Source organism: Trematomus bernacchii, unplaced genomic scaffold (genome assembly GCF_902827165.1).
Source record: "Trematomus bernacchii unplaced genomic scaffold, fTreBer1.1, whole genome shotgun sequence".
Lineage (NCBI taxonomy): Eukaryota > Metazoa > Chordata > Actinopteri > Perciformes > Nototheniidae > Trematomus > Trematomus bernacchii.
The window spans coordinates 5,131,272-5,154,089 of record NW_022988098.1 but is presented as its reverse complement, the minus strand read 5'-3'; the positions used below and the strand labels follow the sequence as shown (position 1 = coordinate 5,154,089).

Below are 22,818 nucleotides of genomic sequence, written 5' to 3'. Positions count from 1 at the left end.
CCTTTGTGCTGCATTTCAAACGCAAATCCTACATTACAAGTTAAGCTTCATTTGCAAGGACACTTGATTCTTGGGAATGTGTTTTATAAAGACAGTTATACTATCATGATGCTGTCAAACCAGAACAGTTATTCAGCTTGAATCTAGATATTGTCATAATTTATCACCCGCATAATAAATTAAACAAAGGAAGTTTGTGACCTGTGTCGGTATTTACTTAAAGGGGACCTATCATGCAAAATGCACTTTTGTACGTCTTTTATACATGAATATGTGTCCCCGGTGTTCCAGGGAACTCACCAAGTGTCAGAAAACACAACCCTCTCTATTTTCCTCCATACCCAAATCTCTAAAAAAGGGGCTGCAACGGATCTGATAAAAACTGATCCAGATTTGAACACTGTTCTGACGTCAGGACGGTGGCGCTACGGCTATTGGGCCAACTCCACCAATCAGGAGGAGACAGCCACGGCCATTGCCGTTCGAAAGCGCTGGAGACCCTGTAGTACATATGCCAGGCCTGTAAGTGGCGCTGTAGTCTGCCACAAAAGCAGTGAAGAAGACTTGGTTACCATGGTTACCCTTCTGTTTATTCTCTGCTGTGGCTTTCTTTCTCCCTCCCCGAGGCAAGCGTTTGCTCCCGCTGCAATGCAATCCCTCCCCGTCGAGGCAAGCACTGTAATTCTCTCCGGTTAGTCCACCAGCAGATGACAAACACCCACCTCTCCGCCTCTTCCAAGGAACGAGGGGACCGTGCGGCAGAGTTTCAGTTTCAGTTTGTTTCGCCGGTCAAAGTTTAAATCTTCCGGACAAAATTAGAAAAGTGCCGGTCAAAGGTCTTCTTTGTCATTTATTGAGCTTTAAAACAAATGAATAACGACTCTATATAATAAAACACGGAGATCTCTTTTTCTCCCCCTCTTCTGACAGCCCAGCAGCTGATCAGAGCACGGCTCCCCTCTCCTGCAGGGGGGCGTGGTCAGCAGAATCAGACCCGTAGACAGCAAACAGCACATAGAGCGAAATGAGGCATGGCTAAAATGCATGATCTGTTTGGTATTTTGAAAACAGAAACGTATAAATATACCTTATATAGGTATGGCCCTACAATAAATCATTTAAATATAGCATGATAGGTTTCCTTTAAACTTCTGCAACGGCACAACTTTTCCACTTCAATTCAGCCAATATAAATAATATACTGCATTTATCCTTTGAGTACATTTTCATGTTCTTATTGAAACGTTATTTATAATGATAATAAATATAAGGTAAGGATAAGAGGTACTTTATTGATCCCAATTTGGGAAATGTTTGCGTTGCAGCAGCATAAAAAACAACAAAACAAAACAAGGCATTGCACATAAGTAGAAATTAAAGAGTAGAATAGAGAACAATACTAGAATTTAAACATCTCAAAATAGAAAATATACAGTAGGCCATGAAGATATAAAATCTATATACTCAATACAATAACATTATAACATTATATAATAACATTTAGAGATGATTTATTGAAAAGTAATGAACTTTAAAAACATGTTTCCTATTTAATAATAGTTAGTGCAATCTTTTAATTTCATTGTTGTCTGGATAATGCTTATAAAAAGTATGTTTTGAACAAAGTGTCCTGTCCTTTAAGTCTGTCCTCCTTTCACTCACGTGCTTTATTGGTCATTATGTGCACAGCTTCTCCCTTTCATTACAGTCTGAATGTTTCGCCCCCAGCAGCAGGGGAAAAACACCGAATGAAAGCCATCCTTCCCCCTTTGGAAATCAAGAGGAGCTCCTATTCAGATGCTTAATTACCTAATTAACAGAAAGCTAATTACTTTGTTGTGTGCACGCGTGTGTGTGGAGAGCCTGTTACGTAACTGATAGTGATCCTCAATTAATTTGTAACTACACTCCATCCAGTCAGGGCCTTAATCCACACAACACACCGACAAACAGGATAATACATTCAGAGGCAGACACACTGGCTGCTGGGCTCGTGGATCCAGTATTGACATGCAGATCGAGACACTGAAGAATTACAAAGATCATGTGTGAGAGTTTTTCTCATTAATTACACCAGACAATCATGTTTACAACCTTTTGAAAACTGCAGTAATCCTATAAAGACGGGCTCAGTATACAAATCACAGCAAAACTGCAAATCCTGTTATCAGTATAATGGGAGTGATGTTATACCATCAGAGATTACATTTCAAGAAGCATGTCAACATGAATTCACTGCGGAGAAAAACACAATAAAACAACATGAGTTTCAACAAATGGACACATTATGTACAGACCTGCCACTCAAAGGATAGAGCCCTTTGATGAGCCCTCAGGGTAAAACGAGCCCTCTGATTGGCCCGAAGGTTGAGAGGAGCTCTGTTTAGCCCTCTAAAATGAGCCCTCTGATTGGCCCTCTGAAATTAGCCATTTCATTGACCTAAATAATAGAGCAGTCTGATTGTTCCAAATGGTGAAACAAGCATTCTGATTGGCCGGTTGAAAGACCTCTTTTACACTGGTTGAAACAAGCCCTCTGATAAGTCTTCTGATTGGCCCAAAGGGTGAAATGAGCCCTCCCTTTGGCCCAAAGGAAAGACCCCTCAGATTGCCCATTGGTTAAAAAGAGCCCTCTTTGGCTGGGTGAAACGAGCCATGTCATTCGCCGGTTGGAACGAGCCCTCTGATTGTTACTCTGAAACTTGTCCACTCTGAAACGATTCCTCATATTGGTCCAAAGGATGCTAAAAAAAGTTTCAGAGCATTATTTTTTTTTATTTGAATCTAAATAGCTTTAAACACACATTAAAAGTGTACAATTATTTTCACTTTTCCTGTGTCAGTGTTTATTATGTTATCTGTTTTATGTTAAGACTGATACATTAATGTTTTCCGACCTTTTAATGTTAGGGTTAGATTAGTTAGGGGTATTTGGTTAGTGTTTGGTGTTTTTAGCTTGTAAATGTTTCTGTATAATACATGAGCTTTCTCCAATTCTAGATGTGTTGGTAACATATTTTGCAAATACGCTCTGTTAAAGGTGGGGTAGGTAATTCACTTCAGAAACACTTTTTGTTATATTCCATGGAATGCTCTTAACATCCCGATAGCAATGAATACATTAAATGCTTTGACAATAAATACATAAAAAAATGTCATCTGTGGAAGCCGTAGTGCTGTAAAAAGCACGACCAATCATCTGAGCCGGCCCGGCTAAAATAACTGGATGGCCTACCTGCCTGTCAGCCTTCCATCTGTGCACAAACTTATCTCGTGCCCTTATTGGTCATGTGCACGTTCGTGTGTGTTGGAGGAGGGGCTCTGTAAGGAAGTCTGAAGGAAGGGGCAGATTTTTTCCGGTTGTGTACTTTCAAATTCTAGCACACTCGAGCTGGTTTCTCCATTCTTACCTATCCTACCTTTAAGTGTTCCGGCCCCTAAAGCTTCAGAGAGATTATCAGCTTGTATTTTAAACTGTTCTAAATAAATGAATTAAATTAATATAATAACAGGTCTCAGCTGAGATGTGTCGGCCAATAATTAATTCTCTATTTGTCCTCGAGGGAAATTAGGTTTCAGGACAGTTACTACATTTCAGAATTTAAAAAGAAATACAAAGAAATACATACAAATAAGATAAAATGTACTTTATTGATCTCAATTTGGGATGTTCTTTTTGTCACAGCAGCATGCACACAATGTGAAAATAAAAAGAGTAGAAACAAAACAAACATAAAATGTAAACATCTCAAATTAGAAAATACAAATAAATGTAAATAAAATATTTATATACATTTAAAGAATAAGAACATAATACAATAAAAATAAAATAGAAATGATATATACATATTCAAATAGGTTAAGTACACATTTGCAATAAGAAGATACAAATACAATAAAATAGAAATTATGTATTTGAGTAAAAATGTGCAATAATACAATAAAATTGAACAAATATATAGACTATGGGCTAAGAAAAATGTGCACGTTGTACTACACAAAAACAAGTATGTACAATGTGTATAAAACACATTATTTTGAACTATTTATGTTCCTGTGTGTGTGCACGGCCAGAGGGTGGCGCTCTCTACCCACAAACAGTCTCTATGAGAGAGATCAGCAGCAGCACTACAGATGTAGCCATGATGATACATGGAATATCGTTTAAAGCGAAATGAGCTGTGCTCCTCAAGACCTTGACCAAGGACAAAAAAGGACTTAAAATATTTTCTCTTGAGGTTAAATTAATGTTGCTTTACAATGAGTTGTTAACTGGACTGTTGAAGTGGCCCGTGGTAATTCTCCTCTTCAGGGCCAAGTGACAGAGGTTTTTAATTACTGTCATAATGTTTTTCTGCACATCTTGTGACAGACATGCTGAGGAAAGACTATTTAGGAGTGCACACAACTTTTCAACCACAACAAAAATGTCAAGCAGTGATTTTGAATTACTTTGTTGCAAAAGATGCATGCCACCTTGAACATATTATGAAGAATTGGCCCACATGCCAAATGACAACATCATAAAACTGCACTCTAGTTATACACACTGTCATTTTTAAAACCATTATAGTTTAAAACTTCTCACATTTGAGATTTAAACATCTTTGGTAATTATCTAAAATAATGTCATGTTTCTGCAGTGAGGCGTTGGAACAGTTATGATGATCCTCAGATATAAAAAAAATAAGACATTTTTTGAAATAATAATAAGTTCATTCTGCCTCAGTTGTAATTAGTCAGCTTTAGACATTTTAGCTTTTCTGACAGCCCCCTCTCTCCTGTCACACTTTGAGCTAAAACTAATGCATATCATTACATTTCCCCATAGAAAGGAACCTACTAAGTGCTACTGAATTGTACTTGTGTGATGTTTCTTATGAAGGATCCGCGATGCAATGATCGTTGTTTACAGCAGGTGGATATGACGTCACGGACTTGGAACATCAAAACAACAACATCCAAATCCGCGATGCTTGCTTCTTTTCTTTTTTTTCCTCCTTCTTTGCTCGGCGTGTTAAAAAAAATCTGATATGAACATTAAGAATCAGAGGAGCTAGTGCCTTTTCTGTGCACGAGGCAGAGGGAAACGAGTCGGCGAGTGTGAAACTCCACATTTTGTTGCTCTTCTTCGACGCCCTCGGTAAGATGATATCTCTTTTCTCCTTGTAGTTAAGTTAGTGAGTTAGTTAGTCCCCCCCCTCCCTCCTCACCTCCGCCGCACCACCACCTCAGCCACCAACAGACCAAAGGCGGGCGGAGTGATATTGTTGGTGTTTACGGTTTGATTTGTTGCACGCGTTATCTCATACTGGCGAAACGGTACCCTGCCTGTTAGCTGCTGTAAAAAAAAAAGCCTTTCGGGTAAGTTTCACTATTATCCTATTGTTAACATTTGCTTTATCGTGTCTTTAGCTACCTGCTGATGCAAACGCACACACACGGAGTTTCGCTTTTTGCTACATTTGTTACAATAAAGAAATAAAGAAACACCTGTATTAATAGCATGTGGGCTGCCTGGTAGTGTTGTTTAATGTAGTTTTTGGAGAGTTGTGTCCTCTACTCTTTTTGGAAAGTTGCAACTTAGTTGAGGCTATGAAATCCCCCCCCGAGGGAAATGCACCTTCATAACCGTAGTTTGTTAAAAAAGTGATAATTACAATGCTACCTGTTAAAAGTTGTTAAGTTTGAACGGGGGAAAGGGAAGTTTGAGTGCCGTGATTTCTTTGGAGTTACACCAAAGAGGGAGCTTTTCCCCCACGTGTTAGCTGTCTTCCAAACTGCGAGAGACCGGAGGAAGCTTTACTACTGCCCGAGACAATAGTTTTAATATCTGTAATATAGTTTAACTAACAGGCAAAGTTTATTTCGCTGTTCGGCTTCAGCGGTGTGACAGGCTGGTGTTTCAGTGTGTGTGTGCAGTGCTACTTTTAATAGCGGATATTCCACTTACAGTCAACTTGTCATCAGACTAATACAAAGGATTTAAATAATACGTTATGACTGTGGCAACTTAAACTCAACATTAAGTAATTAACACGCTTTATTCAACTGTACTGCTATAAAAGTAAACTGTTTATTAGCCAGCCAAGTCAGTCCCAGTGTGGGTTAAAGTGAATAGTTTTTATTAACTATAAATAGGCTAAGTACTTTATTATCACTTCTGAAAAATAGTAACTTTTTGGTCAAATTAACAATTATCTGTTATTGATATAGTGTGTTACGTTATGTCATCCTAATATGCATTGTCTAAAAGGAATGTACTTAGAAATATAATTAGCCTGTAGAAATACATAAAAAAGCACATAAACATATATATAACATATTTATATCTAATTTCTTTTTGATCAATTTTCTAAACAGGTGTATTTCAGACAATTAGAAATATAATGAATTTTACTCTGCTGCTTTTAAATGTATATACAGAATATAAACACAAATCTTGTGTATTTAATCCATGTGGATTTGTTAGTTTGTAAAGACAGAATTGGACGGAAAAATGTTTTTTAAAGCAGATTATTTTCCATTTAGAGTAAACGTTACACACTCAAGAATTACCCTAATATTTATTTTTACAGTTAAGTCTGCAGCTGGACTAGAACCATGTGAATTGTTTTACAAAAGGGAAACTGCAGCTTTAACAACTATTGCTGGCAGGGCTCCCCTCCTTCTTGGTCTTTGGATTAGTCATTGTCTGAGGGGAAAAAAAAAAAACACTTTTTTGTAGGAGAAGTAAAGTAAACAGCCTCCAACAAGCGAACCTTGACAACCCAGATTAAGGAAAACATTGGAGATCAAACAGTGCTGCTGCTGGGCTGTTGTCATGAGCTGCCTGAGAGAGAGCTGCACACTATTTGAACAGGCGCCGGGGTTTGTGTGCTCACTTATGCAGAAATGGACCTTCGCAAATGCTGACCCAGGTTTTAAAACACAGGATGAACTTTCTTTGCAACTTTTTTCTCGGCCTGTTGTTAGACACAGCCGCTACATACTGACATTCTGCTGGGAAAAACTGTCCCCTCTCCCCTGTGTTTGCTTCTACTTTTCTCTGCTCCTTACTACAACTGAATACATTGAGTTGGCAGGGGGGCAAGTACAAAAAAAAAAAAAATGCTTGAAATTTGAGGAAGAGCAGCTGTATGCATCGTAACAATGAAAGATCCTTGACGCACCAATCTGGGATTTTGTATTATTTGGAAAGCCCTTGTTTCTAGTTTTGCCACTTCAGGCTCTTCTTTTGTAGAGCCGAGGTTCAACTGGTAAGAAAGTAATCAGTCGCTCATGCATTCAGCGCGAGGACTCCCATCCCTGAGTGGAGCGGCCCTCTCTTTCATCTGACGGCTCAGTATTTGTGAACACACATTGAAATACCCTGTGCAGTAAACTGACTGTGCACCCCTCGCTTGCAGCTGAATGATAAGGAGAGTTATTTTCGGTCCAGTGTGGGAATAAGGTTCTGCATTTTTGCTTCTTACTGTTTCTTTTTAAGATTTGATTTTTCCGGCTTCACCCCTCATTTGATTTCGCATACAAGACGCCCTCGAACCAGTTCAGCTTGAGACACTTTTTGCACAAAGCGAGACGACAAGTGACAGATGAATAAAAGGGATTTTTCTGGTAAATGAATTTGTCATGTGAGTTTTGCATGTTTGATTGTGAATCAAACATGCAAAACAGACAAAGGGGAAGATTACTCGCAATATGAATATGATTGCAGCACGCTGATTAGAGCTGTATTAACTGAATGGAAGGGATAACAAAAGGAAAGTAGAACATTATTTCCAGGGTTAAGGTGCGTGTGTCTCGGGCACCGGCTTGGCTTCTGGTCAGAGAGTGGACAGGTGAGCTCCTCAGTCTCTATGGAGACAGTAAAATGCTCAGGACGGCCATTAACTCATGCAGCCATTAATAACTATCTTCTAGTGTCATCTGTTCGTAGTGAAGGGACGGATGCTGACAACAAAGGTCCTCCTTGCTCATGCAACTACAATTAGTTTGCAAAAATGTGTTTACTGCTGGTGTTGTGTATCAGGAATACAGTACATCAATGGCAGACAGATTGTGTCAATTGTTGGAAAATATCTAAGTTTGGTTTGTGAGGATACCTACTGTTGGACTGGAAAAATATTGTCAATTTAAAAAAAGGTTATGGCATTTATAAAATTATAATAACTATGCAAAAATGTTCAACGTCATGTCCATCACGCACGATAAGTCAATAACGTCAAAATGATCTAATTTCATATTATTTTACGATCGTTAACGTAAAAACTATACATTTCGTGTCCATATATTGAACGTCAAGTCAATAACGTAACGTTTTGCGAAGTAATTTCATACATGGTAAGATATGTTGTTAACGTAAAAATGATCCACGTCCATATATCGTACGATAAATCATAACGTAAAAGTTATCATGGTCATGTCCATATATTGTGGGCTAAGTTGTTCATGTTAAAATGAAAGAGGTCATGTCCATATATTCTACGATAAGCTAATATCGTTAAAAATATCAAAGTCATTTCCAATATGGTAAAATATGTTGCAAACGTAAAAATTATCCACGTCAGGTCCATGTATCGTACAAAATAAATCATTGACGTAAAAGTTGTCATGGTCATTTCCATACATCATAGAATAAATCAGTATTGAATAAATGATCGTGACCATACGCACGATAAGTACGTATCGTAAAAGGATAATTATCGTATACCATAATTTGATAACTTAATTATCATGTCAGGCCTAATGGAAGTATCCTGCATATTTAGTTGTATCCATTGGTTTAAGTTTGTTTTAGAAGTGTTGTTATTTTGAAGTATTGGAACAGATTGATGAATAATTAAGGGAAGTTTGCTTTGCAGTGTGGTGTGGTGTAACCTATTCAACTTTCTTTTACAACCCCTCACCCTTTTGTTTCTTTCTTTAACCCCTTTCTATGCTACCAAATGCACACCATTCCCTGTTCCCATATTGAGTAAGTACTAGAGCCTTCTAGAAAGCAATACCATAACATCAGATCGTCTTTAATAGCACCCAACACTTGTCTGTTTTGGGACTAAAACAGGTAAGATACAAACATTTCCTGTAGACATCCAGGGCTCAGCCATATGCTCCAAACTGCGCTCAGCTGCCAGGCGAAACCTGAGCACCTGTTTCTATCAGCTGTCCGCTCTCTATGTTTGTAAGTGTGTGTGTGTTTATGATGTGGCTCCCAGGACCTGATGGATGATGTGCTTTTACATTTAAGAGAATTTGATGAAAGTTTACATTGAGAGGTTGCTGTTATTACTCTTAAAGTGGATTGGTTTATTTTGCCAGGGGAGACGAGGTGTCAGTGATTCCTCCTTTCTGTGTAAACCTTCACAGTATTTACAAAAGTTCAAACAACTACAAATCCTCATTTACAAAAGATGTCCCTGTCTTTTTGGCCTGAAAGTGTACACGGATCAAGTATTGAAGATCCTAATAATAGTAACAATAAAAAAATGTTGTCCGTCATTACAGTTTTCTATAAAAAATGTTGTCATGGGAAGAGAAAATAATGCAAATGTCAGTTTACCTTGGAATTAGGCTATTCCTGAGCCATTTTTAAAACGTGACCTTTCTGGGATGTTTAATATAGACGCAATGACTTGTGAGAGTTTAGAACAGGGGTGTCAAACTAAATTTAATCGCAAGACACATCAGCATTAGGGTTGCACTCAAAGGGCCGGTTGTAACTTTAAGACTATATAAAAATACATATATAAATATATATATAAAATAATGTATTATATTACATTATTGCCTCTGCATTGGATTATTATCAGATAGGGTAATAACTTCATAATTAACTACGTCTGAAAGCAGAAGTCTGGGGCAAATAATTGCAAGTCTCTTCAGTGAGAATGTCACAATGATTTAAAAAGAAAAGCCAAATTCTGGAAAAAAAGTCGAAATCAAAAAAAAGAACTGACATTTTGAAAAAAAAGTAACATTTAAAAAAAAAAAATAGTCAAATTCTGAGAAAAAAGGCATATTTAGAAGAAAAAAAGTCTAATTTGAGATGCATTGTGGGACATGTAGTTTATGGGCAACGTGCTTCTGTAAATCATCATGTAACCGTATAATAAACATATAATATTCTTTGCAAGCTCTTGTGGGGCCACAGAAAATGAAGTCACGGGCCGGATTTGGCCCCCGGGCCTTGAGTTTGACACCCCTGGTTTAGAAGAAGCATCACTTCAGAGTTGTGTTTTATAACGTTTTTCTTTTTTTAGTGCCAGAAATCACTTTTCATTCGGTTAGATAGTTTATGATCCTTCAGGTTTTTTTAGGTGAACATTTGCTTTTTTTCGTACAGGCTTCTTTATGGTTTAGTTGTGAGGCACCATATATTATATTATATTACATTATATATCTGTTTGTAACAGACTGCTGAAAGAAATGTAACAATCTTTAATTAGACCAAATTGCTCTAATATTAAGACCTATCCTTAAAAGCTTTAATAATATGGCTTGTTATAGGTTAAGATACTATGAAAGGTTAAAGGTAGCTATTGTTTTCATAATCGAGTTACATGGCGATTATGACATTTTATTATTGGTCAATAAAATGTCAGAACATATTCATTAATTTCCTCCAAGTCTTGTTTTGTTAGTCCAAAACCCCAACACATTCCCTTTGATATGAAATAAAAGCAGGAAATAGCCAAAGCCTTCTTACGACTGCAGCTCTTGTTAAATCAACATGAGAAAGAAAGCAGCAAAACTGAAACTGACTAATGTGGAGATGTCACATACTACCACTTAAACCCTGTTAACTGCAGCAGCAGGGTAATGCAGAGTAAGGTTACGGTAGCACATCTTTAAGGGCCTCATCCTTGACTCCTTGGCTGTGTTTTCAGTTGGCAGTCGCAGCCCTAATAAGAAACACAACATGGCAAGGCCTGCTCTTCCATCATCATTGCCGGGTGGAAAAGTTGGTGCGCTTTGATCATGTCTTTTGGGCGCATCACTCCGGCTTAGCCTGCTGCTCGCTATGTGATAAGCCATCAGAGTACTCAGATCTAAGCCGGCAGCTCCGTGGGCTCGAGGAGAGACAGGAGAGAGTAATGGAGATGAGGAGAGAGCAGCAATGCAAATTTTGTTGACAGTCTGTTTCTGCAGCTGTTCTCCTCGCCTTTGAATTCAACAATGTTACTGTCCCCTCTTCACTCGTCTGTGAAGAAAAAAGGCCATGTTTCTTTTTGAACTCGTCTTTGTGGTGCAGGGCTGTTTCCATGTTGTATATTTTGCCCCATTGTCAACTTAAACACCTCTAATAGAGTGGTGCAGGAATGAGTCCTAAAACTGGGAAATGAATTAGCATTTAGCATGTTTTTCTTTGAACTTGTTTCTTTTTAAAAGCCTGAAATAAGGTCTGTGGTTAACACAAGCTGAACAGTTTCTTCTTATGTTCTCCGACATGAATTACCCCACTGATTTAATATTTGAAGCTTCCATGTGTCTCAACAATGGTGGTTGCTAAAGAGTGACTCAGTGAGATAACTAAACATCATCATACTGAACAATAGCTACCTTTAGCTTAGCGGTGGTGAGGTGAAGTCATGTGACCGTGATGTAGTTTGTTTGAAGTGTAACCTTATATATTTACGTACTATCGCACAGTGATTATCCTGCTCAATAAAACATTAGAGTATCATAAACATAAACTTTTATCTTTACAACGTTTGTAAGGTTTGTTAACACAGCTGAAAACGCAACAAAAATAAACCGTTGGAAACAGTTACTCTCAACATTCTGTTTCCATAGTAACACACACACTGTCTAACGTTTACTATGTTAATCTGAAGGTAAAACATCACAGAAAAACAAACATAAATTCATTACTACTCCACTTGAACCACTGATAATGGTGGATTATGACCTTAAAGTGCGACATACTGTACGTGTGTTTACCACCATTCGCTTTTTGTCACGTCACCCCCTTGTGATGCTAACTTCCTGGTCGGCCTACCAAACCACGTCATCACTCATCACTATAGAGAGGCGAAGTCCCGCCCATCTACTTCCGCCCCATGGGACCTTTTTTCGGAAAAATTATGTATTGAAGTCAATGGTGAGAGAAAGATTATCTTTCGATCCCGTTTGAATTGTGCCACGAATTACACATATGATGTTTGTCAATCTTAAAAAATCATGCATGTCAAAAAAGTCACATATTTTTGTCGTAAAACTGTTGAAATATAAGACTATGAAAAATATGCAACTAGAAAGACTACAAATCCCAGAATCCCGGTCCCGCATGCTGGCTCTTACGGAACCGACTAACTCCCCTTGTGTGTATGTACAGCTCTCAACATGCCTTATTGGCCATTAACTTGGAGTGATTTTCACCTCTTTTAATACTTTTCGCCTCATTCTGAAAGAAAAAAGTGAAATGTGCCAACGTGACAGCCAGCTTGGTGTGTGGTGCGAGACGGGAGATGTAGTTCATTGAGCGGTTTCACACCAAAAAAAGTGTTACTTCACAGTTTTACGACACATTTTTTTTTTTTTTACTTGCAAAATTATCTTTTAAATTGGCAAACATCATATGTGTAATTCGTGGCTCAATTCAAACAGGATCGAAAGATAATCTTTCTCTCGCCATTGACTTCAATGCATAACTTTTTCCGAAATAAGGTCCCATGGTGCTCCCCCGGAAAGGGAGGGATTAAATTATAAAACACTAATAAGCCAAGGAAATCCCATTTTGAGTGTTAGAAACACTACTTTAAATGTTAGCCTGCTGCCTGACACTTGTCTCCCGGCAGACTGAACAGACATCGATCCTCCGTAGCTTTCAATTTAACCACAAATCGACAATAATCATCGATCTCCAATGACATTATGTAATTGTTTGCCTGTCTGACCATCGTAATTGGGCTCCTTGTTGATCAAAAATGCATGATATTCAACATTTTTGGTTGTGAACGACGAAAAAAAACTCAGAATCTGTATTTACCGCCAGTCAAATGAGAGCGAATGTTTTCACCCAAAAAGGAGTGGGGCTCTGACGCAGGGGGGAAGCACCCGGATGTGTTGCTCTCGTCTATTAGACACGTAAAATAATTGCCTCAGAAACATTAGTATTTTACAAACTGTTATGGTGAGATGTACCGCTACAACTCCGCTTTGAAGTGCAATGCTCCTGCCTTCTTCGGCACGTGCTAAAAAACATCATTTCGGACCCCCCATTATGAAAGGGTGCTCCTAATTGACGGTTTGTTGCTTGTTTATTTGATATATATTTACCAAGCTGGGTGGTAATTGGGAAGCGGTAATTACCCAGGATGCAGTGCAGCAGCGGAGGTGCTAGCATGCTGATGAGTGTGGAGCACAGATGAAAGTATGCAGGTTACTGCTATCATCTTGGCACGCTGTTTAAATACTTGACAGCAGAGATGGCTAATTGGGCTCCGTGTCCCCTCATACAGCCTCATTGTTTACTGTGGTGATGTACAGCACCAGATCAAAAGCGTGATACTTTTATCTTCTTTTTTTGTTATACCTGAGCAGTTAATAGCGACAATAAAAGGCCAGTGTGTGTAAGGGCCTGGAGGATTTGGAGTCTCTCCTGATGATGTAGTTCCTTCACTGATAATGGCCTTGTTAACTGAGATTCATTACCTCTTCATTCAGAGTCCCCCTGGATATTGAGCGAGAGTGTTCTCAAGCTGCCGGCTCTGCCACGGTGAAGTCACACTGATGTGGTTTTCGCGAGCTATTCGTGGAAGGTGGTGACGGTATCTTCCCCGACTCCTGATGATTCAGTTGACCTGAGACTCTGGAGGTGTGTGGGGGGGGGGGTGTTTTTTTACTTTGTTTTCAGCTCAATTCCACTTTCAATTCTCGCTTTTTCTCTTCCTCAAATCAAAGTTTAGGAATGTTTTACTACACCAACTTATGTTAATCACCAATTCTAATGTGGACTTTTATCAGTTCAGTTGACCAATAGTTTGTTTCTCCTTTTTAAACAAATGTATCATCATATGCGATGTACTTTTATGACCTTTCTCTTTTTGTGGTATCATTATTTCAGCCCCTGTTCATGACTTTGTTCATCTCTTCCCTTGAGACTTTAAATATATATATTTTTAACTTCTTTATTGTAAAGTTCTTGGGATATATATTTGTCTTGGGGTAAAAAAACACTAAACTCACAACTTAAAATGAAATTATAATTTTTTTTTTTTTTAAAACACCTGATTTTTAGGGGGGGCGCGGGGCTCCGTTGGCGGGGCGCAGCGCCCCTCCAAGACAATGGTATGGGAAACACTGATGTATATTGATATTGCATTAGTTCCAACTCTCCCTTTCTCTCTCCCTCCCTCTTCCTGCCTCACACACTTTCTCCCGCCTCTCAGAGACACACACCTTGTTGTTTGATAGCCGTGCTCTCCCAGTAGATCCTCACTCGTTGTTGTTGTTTGCCTGTGATGCTTGCAGTGTGTGACTTGCATTTGCCCGGGCTCCTTGGAGGGAGTTTGTTTTTGTTCTCAGTGTTGTAAACAGGGTGGGGCTCCATTCCCAAACCACTCAGCCGAGGATGGTTATTTTCACAGGAGTTATTTTTTTGGTTAACCCCTCGGCCAATAGATTATCCTGGGATGGGATTATGTGTTGAAGCAGGTAATGTGCCTCACCATTTTCTGCATGTGCTGACTAGATACACACTTTGTCCCTGTTGTTTAGCTAATTAAAGAAGCACTTTGATTATAACTCTGGTCTGGGTGATAAGTCAGTAGAAGATCTTTCAATATGATTTTACTTTAAAGGGGACCTATCATGCAAAATGCACTTTTGTACATGAATATGTGTCCCCGGTGTTCCAGGGAACTCACCAAGTGTCAGAAAACACAACCCTCTCTATTTTCCTCCATACCCAAATCTCTAAAAAAGGGGCTGCAACGGATCTGATAAAAACTGATCCAGATTTGAACACTGTCCTGACGTCAGGACGGTGGCGCTACGACTATTGGGCCAACTCCACCAATCAGGAGGAGACAGCCACGGCCATTGCCGTTCGACCGCGCTGGAGACGCTGTAGTACATATGCCAGGCCTGTAAGTGGCGCTGTAGTCTGCCACAAAAGCAGTGAAGAAGACTTGGTTACCATGGTTACCCTTCTGTTTATTCTCCGCTGTGGCTTTCTTTCTCCCTCCCCGAGGCAAGCGTTTGCTCCCGCTGCAATGCAATCCCTCCCCCTCGAGGCAAGCACTGTAATTCTCTCCGGTTAGTCCACCAGCAGATGACAAACACCCACCTCTCCGCCTCTTCCAAGGAACGAGGGGACCGTGCGGCAGAGTTTCAGTTTCAGTTTGTTTCGCCGGTCAAGATGTCCGTTAAAGTTTAAATCTTCCGGACAAAATTAGAAAAGTGCCGGTCAAAGGTCTTCTTTGTTATTTATTGAGCTTTAAAACAAATGAATAACGACTCTATATAATAAAACACGGAGATCTCTTTTTCTCCCCCTCTTCTGACAGCCCAGCAGCTGATCAGAGCATGTCTCCCCTCTCCTGCAGGGGGGCGTGGTCAGCAGAATCAGACCCGTAGACAGCAAACGGCACATAGAGCGAAATGAGGCATGGCTAAAATGCATGATCTGTTTGGTATTTTGAAAACAGAAACGTATAAATATACCTTATATAGGTATGGCCCTACAATATATCATTTAAATATAGCATGATAGGTTTCCTTTAAGTAATGTGTCATTGGGAAGTCTTGTGAATATAGGGTTAGGGTCTTTTTCATGTAGAGAAGTTTGTTTTAGTAAAACTCTACCAAAGTCATGATGTTTGGATATTTAAATTAAAAAAACAAATGATGATCACACTATGTATTTGCTTGTGATGCTTATTGGCCATTATCAGTCTCATCAATCAATTATTTTGCCAGTCAAATTCGCACTTGCTGCATGTTTTTATTTCGCGCCCATACCCACACACACACACAGTATCGCTAGGACGTTTTTGCTAGATTTGACATATTTTTCAGACCCTTTTAGAACTGTATTCCTAACAAAGAAAGCAACTATTGACACATTTAACGACTCAAGACCATCAGGGATAAATAAAATCAATAAATCGAATTATTTCGAATCAAATATTCTTATTCTGATGAATTACAAGACTCGCTCTCACTAGTACACCAATAGCAAACTATATGAGTGTAGCAATTTTCCATTCATTTATAGAAAATTGAAAACACACTAAACCCACAACTTCAATGAAATGCAACTGAATCCATCAAAGCTGCACGAATACTCAAATCATGTTGTCAATTCCTCTTAAATGAAGTTTGAATAGTTATAGAAGACACTTTTTGTGTAATAGACTGCTAGTAGCATTCCCTTGTTACATGAGACAGTCAGCATGCTCACTGGCAGTCAGGTGACATAACAGTAGGCTGCGAAAACGTGATCTGTGAAAAACAAGTGTTTACAGCGGGTGAAGAAAAGCAGAAACTAGACGTGGTACAGGATAGACTTCAGCGATGAGCAACAGCAGAAACACATCCTGCGTATCTATTTTATTAACTTAAGCAGCCGACCTGAAAGGGTTAACACTGACTGACTGACTTCACGAGCCAGACACCTCTCAGCGTTCTTATGAATGGGAACGCACGTTTATATAAGGGATGGAAATTCTGTTTAATGTTATTGTGGCTTACAAGACATCTATCTTAGGCACTACCAGCCGGTCTAAAAAAAGACCAAGATAAAGAGAACAAGAGAGAGTGGGAGAGAGAAAGAGACTCTGGAACTGGAACTGAAACTTTATTTTCTTCCGGGAACTCTAGTGAAAAGCGTGAGAAATAACGTAATTCTGTACAACAGCAGTAATGTCAATAGACCGAGAGAACTTGAGAGAGAGTGTGGTGAGCAGAAGGCAAAACGTCATCATAGATTTGGTTCATGTTGTAAAGATATAAGTGGGTTCTGGGAAATATTCATATTTACAAGAGAATTGTCAACTCATTTTTGGATTTCTCTAAATAAAAACCCTACTCTGACTACTAAGACAAACACCAGACAAAGACATTCTGACTCAACCCTAACCCAAATAATTTAATATAAGGGGGTAACCTGATGAACTGTAAATGGAAAGATCTTTTAAATTAAATATATAAAATGAAAATTGGAATTCAAGATCATTTCTTTGACGGTAAAAATGGGTAACATACAGTCTAAGGAGTAATAATTAACATTAGAATGATTGATTTATCCATTATCTGTTCATTATATCCTTTTAATGAATGTTTACCATTTTCTTCACCCTTTCACTATTTATCATTGTAATCTTTTTGAATTTTTTTGTATAAGTTTTACTGCATTTAATTTAATTTAATTTGTGTGTGCTCTGTAACCATATCATTTCTTAAAATGGAAAAAAAGTCAGTTACAGATTGACAGCATTGTGAATTGGTTAGCTCAAATAAAGGGATTTTGTATGAAAACAACCACAATATCCCTTTTATTAGCTTATTTATGAAGTATTTGAGTTTTCAGTGCCTTCTGCTTTACCCACACGTGCCCCAGAGTTCCCTCTCTCCCGTTAACCATTTACTGTTTACAGCCTTTTGTTGGAGTTTACTGCACCTGTTGTAAACGCTGTGAATACGATGAGCTTTAAGCAATCAGCTGTCCTGAGTTATTGGATATTTTTCTAAAAGCCTTTTCATGTCGTGTATATGGAGTGTATGAAGCTTTTAATGTGTTGACCAATCAATTCCTCGCGCCCAGAACAAACTCAGCTAGAAATGAGTGAATCAATCTTTTCATACAGTATACAGCGAGGATTTCCAGCCATGATTTTGAGTGCATTTCTGTGTACTCCATACACAATCGTACGCGGTGATTGAAGGGCTAATTCAAATAATTGTAATCACTCCGACCAACCCTCTTGCAGTGTCATCTTCTTTTTGCAAATTCCCCATAAAATGAATAGATGAGCAGTCTCTTTTTAGAGCCTAATGGCTGCATTAGAATAAGAAATGGATGGCAGATGAACAATTCTGTATCCTTCATTCTCTTTCACTCTGATCTCTTTTATGAAAAGCTGTGTTGAAAGACCTTGCAGGCCACAGTGTTCACTTCACATACACACAGGAATGGTGGTGAGCAGTAAAGAGTGGACGGACTGCCTCAGAGCTTAGCTAATGCATGATTTCATGCCTTGGGACCAATAATAGATCTGTTTTTGTTTCTGTTTAAGTCCCTCCACCTTCATTGATTGCAACGCCACACCCTCCTACCAGGCTCCCAGTGACAGCTCTTTTTCCACCAAGTGAGATCATGCCATCGGGCGCTGTGTGTGTTGTTCTCATCAGGGCCGACCACACAGTGCCAGTCAATATGTAAACAATGGCAGAGACAGTTTCTCATTGCCTAACTGACGTTTCTCATTGCTCGGCTGATGATTCATCCGGAGATGTCATCTGGCAGAGTGTTTTCAGGGTGCACTGTACTTATGGCGGTTTCAATAATTCACTCTTGTGATCTTTGTCCAGCACATGCACAGCCGTATACTGTATATGTTAATATTGTAAGGCTTTTCGAGGCCACTCACTTCTTGTTTGGACTCTGATCCATAAATAAGCAATGATTTTCCACATCATGTGACCACTGAGAGACTTGGAAAAACAAGTTCTTGTCTAAACAGATAATACAGTTGCTAACCGGTGTAACAGTTCATATGATTGGGGGTAATCACTATTAATTATAGTGGATAATTCTGTGTTCTGTATTGACGGTCCATCATTTAGTAGTGTGTTGAACATGAAAGCTCTCGCAAAAAACAATTGATGTTGCCAGTTGGTTTAGGTTAAAACACTGTGCAGCTTGTTTTCGTATGTGCTCATTTGCTTTAATAGTGACCGGGTCTGATCTAACAGAATGCCTTTTTTGTTGAATTAATGGCAGAATGGGCTTTGCATGGATCAGACTATAGATACAAATGTTTATATCAAAGATGCACCGATTGAAATCCTCTTGGCTGATTACAATTTTCTTTTAGAAGTCTAAACTGCGGTTTCTGGTTTCGCCAGTTTTTTCCATAACAACATTTTGTTTTAAATTGAAACTCAGTTGTATCTTTATTACAACACCCTGTTAAGTAACGTACATTTTCTCCTAAACTGCTCCAAGTAGGAAGATCTTCTTGTGTTCAAATCCTTGTTTTTTTAAATTTTCGAACGCAGCTTATTTTGGACTTGAAGGTGTTACAAATTAAGAGCTTTATGTGTTCTTCACTGGCGCTAAAGATCTTATCATTTGCTTGGAGTTTTCAGTCAAATCTAAATTATATGGCTTACCAATATTTTTGATGGAATTGTAGGACTAATCCAAAACAGGATACATATGTATGACGACAAGCAACTATGGTGGCATTTTGTTTGTTTAATATTCTGCAAAACGTCTTCTGTTTACTGGCAATATAATAGGATTAAAGCGTGTCATCCACACTGTTTCTGTCCTGTAATTTAATTGGTTTCCGCTATGGAAAATAGGAGAATTTCCCTTGAGTCATAATGACAAAATCAAGTGATATATATTGCATGCTTTTACACCAATTGAACCAAACTCTTGTTCCCATAGTCACCTGGCAGCGAGGCTTACAGGAGGAGAAAGATGTTCCTCATGTGAAAGCTCAGATACTTCTCTCCTCTTGTGCTAATGTAAATGATTTGCATGGAGTTTGTCCCTGCTGATTAAGGCTGTTTGGACTGTTCTTCTTTGGAGCCGTGCCAATTGAATTTTCTGCCTTCTAACGCGCTTGGAGAGCGGGGAATATGCTTCTCATTGGGCCCGAGGCTTGATCTCCTTTTTCTGCATCCCCCCCCCCCCCCCCCAATCCTTTCACATCACTCTGACAATTAGCGAGCTCGACCATCCCCAAATGACACACGTAATTAAAGAGTTGGCATTATAATTACAATGTGTTTATTGTCTGTTTATGGGTTTTGTGCAGTGGGAGATTTCTCTTTGGTGTAAATGGATTGAGAGCTGTTAATATACTTGAGGCTAAATGCGATTTCATGTGGTTTACATCCCGGTATCTCCTTTATCAGCCCCTTTGTTTGTCGCACGCTCAATGCGATTTGGCTGAACAGGAGAACCCTGAAAAAAATAAATGATTTAGTCATGGGCTTTTAACAGGCACAACGGTAAATGCATGTTAAGTAAATGATGCAATTTATTCCCTTCTCCTCATTGCCAGGCTGGCTGCCACGGGACTTCTGCCAGCTTTAACTAAGTGGTACCCAGATGGTATTCGCATGATGCCCACTTGGTTACAAAATGGTCCTGGGGAATAAAGCCACAACAAGCAATGGGTCAGCCGGTTGAGCCTGTTGCTTTCGCACTCGGCGTGTGCAAATGGGTTAATGTCGTGTCACTTTGCTGAGTACTTCGGGAAGGTTGTATCTCAGGGGTCCGAAATGGATTGGAGAAGAGCCCCGTTAATGAGGAGGGCGGGATGGAGAGAGATAGGGGAGAGAGATTCTTTGCAGGAGTTTTTTTTCCTTTGCTAATGTCGGGCTTCTTGATTTCTTCAGAAAAGGGCCAGGGAGGCAAGTGATGAGCTTTGCCCCTGGAGAGCTTCCTGTCTGTTTTTCTGGGAAGACCGATAGAATAATACAGTGCTACAATTCAAACAGGGTTTTTCCTTTCATTGTACATGTCTTCCCTGCAGAACTAACCCTCTCCACACACCACCCATCCCTTCCCACCCCTACCTTAAAAAGCCATAGATAAATGACATTTATTCCATATTGGAAATTGAATAGAGTAAATAAAAAATCAAGAAAGAAAGAAAATAAATGATTTAATGGTAATAAAAAATAAATAACATTAAGTAACAGTGCATAGTGTTGAATATAAATACTCTACATGTTGAAAATGTCCCTCTGCTATTCGAGGGGGAGTGTTTGAAAGGCTGTTTAAATAATCCATCAAGCAGTGCCATTTCTTTTCTGCAAGCTTCACAGTCCCTACGAGTAAATTGTATCTCAACAGGTTTAAAAAAAAAATCTACCAGGTCCTTAAGCCAGTTAGAGGACAATGGAGTTGTTGAATTTACGTTGAATTCAGTACAACCTTAAGAAGATGCATGTGTGCCAATATATTAGCTTGTCTGGCAGTCAAAGTAGTGAGCTAAAAGTACAGGGCTTCAAATTATTTCCTAGAACTGTTCCTACAAAAGCAAAGGCCCAGAAATATTTTAATTTGGGACAAAGAAAAGAGGCTATGAGCTAGGTTATGGAGTTGTTGAACCGGTCACATCTATCGACAACATTGGGGTAGATCTTGGCAAGTTTGGGACAAAAGCCTTTTTCTCTGCGTTGGCCAATCGGCACACTGCTCCCTCAATGCGAGTGGAACCCAAGTAACCCTCAAAAATGAGTTCCCAACTGATTTCAGGACAGAAGAAAGTCTACAAATCTTTCATCGCAGACAAAAAAACCCAATTCTTTCACTAACCTTGGCCAATAAAAAAAACTCTATTCTGTACGATACGATACGATATAATTGATTGTCCCCGTAAGGGAATTTGTTCTGGACTCCGTCCTGCAGTTTCGCATACATGTACATATACAAACATAGTAGACATTAAAATACATACACATATCATCACTCATACACCGTTTGAACAAACATGGCACTAAGAAAGGTTGCTTTATTTCGAGCAGTATACTTAAAATACTTTAGCGTATTAACCCTAACCCTAATTAAAGGTAGGGTAGGTAAGAATGGAGAAACCAGCTCGAGTGCGCTAGAATTTGAAAGTACACAACCAGAAAAAATCTGCCCCTTCCTTCAGACTCCAACACACACGAACGCGCACATGACCAATGAGGGCACGAGATAAGTTTGTGCACGAGATGGAAGGCTGACAGGCAGGTAGGCCATCCAGTTATTTTAGCCGGGCCGGCTCAGATGATTGGTCGTGCTTTTTACAGCACTACGGCTTCCACAGATGACATTTTTTTAATGTATTTATTGTCAAAGCATTTAATGTATCCATTGCTATCGGGATGTTAAGAGCATTCCATGGAATATAACAAAAAGTGTTTCTGAAGTGAATTACCTACCCCACCTTTAACCTGCAAGATACCTTTTTTTAAGCTTGTTTCTTCATGTTTTGAATGTACTTGTAAAAGGTCAGCTAAATGAAATGTCATGTAAAAGTTTTGCTCTGCTAAGAATAATACAGTGCAGGACCTCAAATTGGATAAGCCCAAGATGAACATTGTGGTTTCCAACTTTAAAAAGAGGCCGAATCTTCTCTGCTATTTTCTTCTCTCCATGCGTTTGGCCGTCCTCCTCTGCTCCTCTTTCCCCTGGGCCCTTCTCTTGTAGAAGTGGTGAACTGTGTCATCTCCAGCCACTAACAACCAACAGCTGCAGCACCAGCCACCGCTGCACATACAGAAACAATGTGAAACTGATTTTTCCAACGCAGAGAAACAAATAAACAAAGCCCCCGGGGGGAAAAAAAAACTAAACAACACCACAAACAAGAACAGGGCTTATGCAAATTCCGGAAAAATGTGTTCGCGAATCGATAAGCCCTATTTGTGTACGAAGAGACTATAGTGAGCATTTTACACAAAGATACACATTACTAAGTTTGTTATTTTATCTGCAGTAGCTACCCCCAAACATCTGTTTTTAGTTGTTATCTTCTACAGTACATGTTCAACCCACACATTATGATGAAACACAAACTATTTGTTGTTGGGTTGTGACATGAAACCACTCAGAACTGGGGAGGGTGCTCGTTGCCGTCC

General features: G+C 39.1%; 1 protein-coding gene across 5 annotated transcripts in view; it reads left to right on the top strand.

The window, feature by feature from the left end:
- Positions 1-4,785: 4,785 nt before the first annotated feature.
- The window catches only part of foxp1b (forkhead box P1b), a 194,721-nt gene continuing 176,688 nt past the window's right edge, over positions 4,786-22,818 (top strand). The window contains exons 1-2 of one of the 5 annotated variants that reach the window (XM_034121642.1): positions 4,786-5,143; positions 13,669-13,819. The gene's annotated coding sequence lies outside the window, so the exon portion shown is untranslated. Of the gene's footprint in view, positions 5,144-5,190; positions 5,365-13,668; positions 13,820-22,818 lie in introns of those variants that run through there. The other 4 variants (XM_034121647.1, XM_034121643.1, XM_034121645.1 and 1 more) reach the window with 4 other exon arrangements.